Genomic DNA, 6713 nt, shown 5'->3' on the forward strand with positions numbered 1-6713 from the left:
CAAGGCTTTGATTAATTTCTGGAATTGTGAAAAAGTTGATTTGGACAATTTTTGTCATTGTTCTCATTACTTTATGGAGAAGTGGGTTTTCAGAGGCCATCAATCTGCCAATCCTGCTGATGTCCTAATGTTTCCAGATCCTGAAATATCTTCCTTTCCCTGAACTCCATCCTGACAATTTTCCACTTAAAGATGTTCCATACAAAGTTCTGCCAGAATTGCCCCATTAAAATAAATAGCTGGCAGCCACTTTCTGTCAGCACCATTTACTTCTTGGGAGACAATGATAGCTCTTGCTTATGTTTTTTCTACTTCCTTGCTCACATCCTCTGTTTCTTTGACATCAGACTCCAAATGTTCAGGCTCTTCTGGTAAGATTGCATTTCTCAGTCACTCTTATTGTCTATTTCGTTCAAATTCTTATTTAGGCAACTACACTGCTCCTTACCCTTTCATTCCTGCATACCTAATATCAATATTTGTATGCTTCACCAAGTCTTGATTTAGATAACTGTTTCTTAAGGCCCCTGTGCTTTTTGTCTCCTACACTACATTCCTCAAAGAGCTCTATGTATCTCCTGATGTCAGCTACCACAACCACGCAAAGGATTTATAAATCTCTCCAAGTCTTTAGTCTAAACTCATCATATGTATCTCTCAATATCTATAAGACATTTCCACTTTGATATATCTTCATTAACCCTAATACAACAATCTAAATGAAAAATCCTATGAAACTGACATCTCTACTGTCACATTTGAGAAAGAAAACATAATTTTGACATCTAAAAGGATTTTAAAAGTAATTCAAATAGTATAGTCACTATTAAAAACAGAGAAAGGAGGGGGGTTTCGGGGCTGGGAGAATGGGATGAAGGGTTAAAGAAGTACATATTAGTAGCTGACAGATGGTCACAGGAATGGGAAGCATGGCATAAGAAATGCAATTAACATTAATGTATTGGCTAGATGGAGGGTCAGGGGAGGGAGGAAGCAATTGGGGGGATCATTTTATTAACTATATAGTTATCTAACCAATGTACTGTATACTTGAAACTAATTAAAATTTAAAAAAAAACAAAAGGAGAATTTCTTTAATAACAGAAAAAAATTCCTTCATAGATGTATCTTCTGAATCTTTTGAAATCATATCATGGCAACTAACCAAATATCTGCCTCAAACTCTCCGCCAGACATATCACATGCTAGATAGTGCTTGTCTTGTTAAGGCCCCACCCCCATCTCATGGCCTTTATCTGTAAATAACAATCCAGTATCAATCGTTCAAATCAGTCTTCTTTATTCTCTCTTTCATGTGTTACCCAATTCTACACAGTAAAGCCTTAGAAGTTACCCTGGAAAAGATGGGGTTATTTTTAGAGTTTAAGGCAGAAAAAGGATAATGTGAACAGTCATATAGTTATGTTATTTTTTCTATCATATCACAATATTCTAAATTGAATAATCTTTTTTATTTCCTGGGTATCAAATGATACCCAGGCACTGGTCTCCTTGGGATTACCAAGATATAATCTTCAGGTTTTAAGCGGCTCCTTAAGACTTCATGCAAGAATTTTGAAGCAATTTAATTATGAATTATGATCATTTAAAAAAACTAATAATATTATTTCAGTGAGGGAGAGTATACAAAATATTCAGCCATAAAGGAAAATATTTCATCATTATGACCAGACCAGTGCAAAAGGAAGCTCACTTGTATTCAGATTATTCAATAAATTACTGAAATATTTACCAGGCATCTAATATTTACAAAGATGATTTTTTTAAATTGGCAATAAAGGAATACTCAACAAGGCTTTTGAAGAAAAGTAGTCTAGGAGGTCACAGAAAGCTACAAAAGTAACATCAATATATAGCCTGTAGCAGGATATGTACATTAACACAGGTATACTTGGTTTGCTACAGGTTTGGGCATATGATGGGGAGGATAGTGTCTGGCACGCATTTAGTCATCAAGAAGCATTTCAAAGAAATAATGGAGATAGGGTAAAATACAGATGGGCTAAAATCAAGGCCATCCAGGTTACCATTCTAGGAAGGCTGAACATTTTTGGTAAGCTATAGATAGTATTTCTTTGAAGAAAATATTCCCATTTTATATGATATTCATAATTTTATAAATGAAAGAATTCGAAAGGTAGTGGGTATAGTGAAGACAAGAGCTCTCATCTGTGTATAGTTTTTATGATTACAAATGACTTCAGCTTGTTTTTAGTTAAAATATTAATCATATTTAAAAAGATTTCACATGCAAAAGAGTGAGAGAAAATGCTTATTTTTCTGTTCAATGCAAATTTAAGATAAATTAGTTAATACAATTGAATGAACGAATTGCTGCTTGTAGTGAACATTAACTCAGTATGGCTCCTTCTTTGCTCACCTCGATGTTCTTTCCTCTCCTTTCATTTACAAGTCCTAAACATTTATTTGCCTTTGAAATATCTTTTGTACAATTTCTATAAGTGCGGGACTACAAAATTCATCATCTTCTTCCTAACACTTAGAAGTCATGTGGAGACAATAACTGGAATTCAACAAAAATCCCAAAGGAACTCATTTCAATGAATCTAGAATTAAATCTAATCCTCAGACACCAATACACACATAAGAGCTGATAAAAGCAGCTAGGATGGAGCAGAGTCCATGTGACCATAAGTGGATGTGAAGAGAAGAAATGTGGGAGAGACTCAGTGCATCAGATCTCAGAACATGTCTTTACAAACATACTTCCAGAGAATGAGGGCCCTCATCACTCCAAAATGAAATATAATTTTCATTTGCAAGAAAATGTTCAGAACTAAGGTGAGCAAGCCTGCCTTTTTCATCCACAGATACTTTATTTCTAGCTTTGTCTCAATGCTCTAGCCAATTCCATCTTTTTGTCTATCTGAATTTTACCTGTCTTTCCAAAGTATACTCTTATCCCATCTCCTCCAAAAAGACTTATCTGAATTCTGTACTCAAATGTCTTCCCTACTGCACTTAATAATATATTAGTTACATGAGTATAAGTATCATCTGCCCCTAAATTAAAGTTTCTGGAAAAAAAATTACTTTCCTTCTCTGTTGCCTATGATTCTTGGTCAAATATTAAACATATATGTGGTGGGAGAACAAGAAAAATCTAATCGATGGACTTCAAAGTATTTATGTACATTGTATTCTACAAGTAATATAAATTAATGAAGTGCATTTAATTAATTTCTGCATCAAACCAAACCAAACCGGGTAGCTTCTAATTGACACTTTTTGAGGTATTATCTATCTTGGAACTGACAACTATCAAGAATTTCTTCAAAACACTGTTTTCTACTAAATTACCAATCACTACCTCATTTTACAAGATAAACAATATAAAGTATGACAATAAGTACTTATTAGAAGAAAGATTTTTCAAGTATCTGAACACATTTAAATTTTTTTTTCTATTAGAGTTGACATACAATGTTATATTAGTTTCAGGTATACTAATATAGTGATTTATATGATTTATGAAGTAATCACCCTGATAAATCCAGTACCCACTTGATACCACACATAGTTATTACAATATTATTAACTATGTTCCCTATACTGTGCTTCACATCCTTGTGACTATTTTCATAACTGGCAGTTTGTATAACTTAATCTTTTCCCCTTTTTACCCATCTCCCCAACCCCACTCCTAGCTGGCAACCATTTTTTGTTCTCTATATATATGAGTTTGTTTCTGTTTTGTTTGTTTATTTTGTTTTTTAGATTCCACATATAAGTGAAATTATATGATATTCGTCTTCCTCTGTTCTAGAATCTGAATATATTAATGTGTGTCTTTCCAATATTAGCTTCTGTTGCAGACCCTGAATTGGAGATTAGCCTTCAGGATATGTATTAAGGCTTGCTTTTGAGACCAAAAAACATCCTTAAAGGAGGATAAAGAACAGAATAGGCAGAGGGAAGAACTGGGTTGCAATTGGGGAGATGGAGAGTTCTGATGCTGGAATGGCCCTTCAGAGGAGTCCTGGGTTGGGTACAAGGGCCAGACTTAATACCCCAATATAAATCTTTCACTTACTGGATGCAGGCTATCTCCAGAAGCAGTCATGCCCTTAGGTGAGGTGTTTTTGTTTTGTTTTGTTTTGTTTTGTTTTGTTTTGTTTTTAAACAGAGGCAGCATTCTGAGCAACTGGGAAATGAATCCTTCTTTTTTCCTTCCTTCCTTCCTTCCTTCCATTTATTGGAGTAACATTGGTTAATATAATTATATAATTTTCAGGTGTACATTATAATTTGACATCTATATATTCTATTGTGTGATTACCACCCAGAGCCCAGTTTCCTTCAGCTACCATATATTTGATCCTTTTTACCCACTTCATCTTCCCCCAACCCCCTATATTTGGCACCCTTTATCCTGTCGACCTCTTCCCTCCTCCTCTACCTCCTACCCTCTGGTAACCACTAGTCCATTGTCCATGTCCCTGAGTCTGAATTCTTCGCTCTTTATTTTTATTTTTATTTTTTTTTAGGGAAGGCAGCCCTTGGTTGACCTCACAGATTGCAAGGACCTTGTCAGCTCACAATCTTTTATTTATTTATTTATTTATTTATTTTATTCCTACAGCACCTGGTCTTCCTAGGTGGTCTCCCATCCAAATACTAACCAGGCCCAACCCTGCTTAGCTTCTGAGATCACACCAGATCGGGCTTGTTCAGGATAGCATGGCCATAGACCGAATCCTTCATTCTTGAAGGCGAATCTGGGTGGCCCAAACTACCACCACTTGCAGTTATCATTTATTTTGTGCTTGTTATTTCTCGTTATTGATTTCTTCATAAAGATTTCTCCTCTCTCTAGGTAGATTACTTTGTGGGTTCAAATCATCTCTTATGCATCTCTCTGTCTCCCTAAAACCCAGCACAATGTTTTATTCATCATGGGTATTTAATAATTACAGCTGATAGTCATATAATAAAAGCAAAATTAAGCTAATATTTTGATATTTCTTCAAACCATTCTATTTAACTTTGAAATGAGCACAGGTTTTTTAATCAACTGCTGGACAAGACTTCATTTGGAGAAGTGTTTGGGTCTGGATTAGATAGAAAGAGGAAAGATGGTGTAGGTGTGGACATGCTCAATAGACAATTGGATTTGATATTAGGCAATTACAGGACATGATGGCAGTCATCAGTTTTCAAAGTAGGAACTTCAGGAGGTTCTTGAACTCTGCTATGCGACATTCACAGAAGAGTTGTTTTATGGATGATCTTTCAGATTCAATGAGTTCCAAATCAAGTGCTTCCAGCAATGCTGAGAAAGTTTAAAGCTGCAAAGCACCTAGCATATTACATTAACTGAATCATTTCTCATTAATTGGATCCATAGTTTATTCACCCAATATAATAATATGCCATTTGTAATTGCAATTTTGGGGGGGAGGGGTAAATAGAACATCCAGTAAAATTTGCAGAAGGAGAAAGATCTGAACATAATCTCTTGTGGGTGTTCAACAGCAAGGTAGTGAAGGAGATGGCATAGTAGGGCTTCGAAGTCACAAGGATATGGATTAGACAGGGCAAGGCTATCAGAGTATCCTTTAATTTCCATGCTGCATTCCCTCCTGACCTGCCTTTGCTACCTGGATCATGTTTCTTAATTTGTCTTGCACCTGTTCTGCTTGGGTTCATTTTGGTTTTCAGCTCTGGTGCCTGCCCCAAATAATCAGCTGGAACTCTTAGACTCTAGACTTTTAAACCATTTCAAAGTATTGGCTGTTCTAAAAACAAATTTTTCTTTCCATAGTCAAACCTAAAAGGACAATAACTAATTGTGAAATAGAATTGTAGAAGCTCTGAAGAGTTTAGCTGTCTTCATTTGTCTTTATGTGATAGATGGTCATTACACTGTGTACCACATAGCATAACGTATTCAGGTTCAGATCAACTCCCCCCCACCTCCAAAAAAACCACAAATTTATACAGTACACAGCTAACATTACATGAACACTTTCTAAGACCCAAATCTTAAAAAAATCTCTGACTAGAAATTATTTGTTTAATTTTAAGAGGGAAAGAAAAGATCCCAGGACAGTTAAATTTGGGGGTAATATAAAATATAGAGGAATGAAATTGTATATTCTACCTCTGATATTAAAGATACAGAAAGTTGCCAAAACAAAACAAAACATAACAACATAAACTTGAACCACATTCTGACCTTGACTTGAGAATAAAAAGCTAAAATTTTATAGTGCTACACCGAACTAGGATTGTGAGAGCAGATAAACAACATATATCAGTCTGTTGGCCAAAGTGGAGCTGTGTCCCAGATGTACATCTGCCATCAAAAACTCAAAAGTACAAGGTAGGGGATAAGACAGGCTCCTGATTCCACTGGAGTCTATTCTGTATTCAGAGGAGGGGAGATCTGGGTCATTTAAATGGTTGGGACTGAAACCCTTCTTGCCCCTCTCACGCTTGCACTGATTTTAGAGCATCACAGAATACTCATTGCCAGCAGCTGTGGAAACTACAAATACCAAGGAAGAATTCTTCTCTTCTTGATTTTTAGTAGATGTTGGCAATGTCTTTACTTAACAGCAAGTGAGAAGAATGGCCAATACTCTTTTTTTCTGCCCTCTTGAGCTTTCCCCTCAGGCTTTTTAAAATGTCTCATTACCCTTCCTAACAATGGGGCATTCATCATTAGT

The 6713-nt window shown here is 35.6% G+C and overlaps 1 pseudogene; it reads right to left on the reverse strand.

Annotated features, from left to right (window-relative positions):
* Positions 1–4615: 4615 nt before the first annotated feature.
* On the reverse strand, positions 4616–4734 carry LOC111733536 (annotated as a pseudogene).
* Between the last annotated feature and the right edge of the window lie 1979 nt (positions 4735–6713).

This window comes from Pteropus vampyrus, unplaced genomic scaffold (assembly GCF_000151845.1).
Source record: "Pteropus vampyrus isolate Shadow unplaced genomic scaffold, Pvam_2.0 Scaffold572, whole genome shotgun sequence".
NCBI classification, from domain to species: domain Eukaryota; kingdom Metazoa; phylum Chordata; class Mammalia; order Chiroptera; family Pteropodidae; genus Pteropus; species Pteropus vampyrus.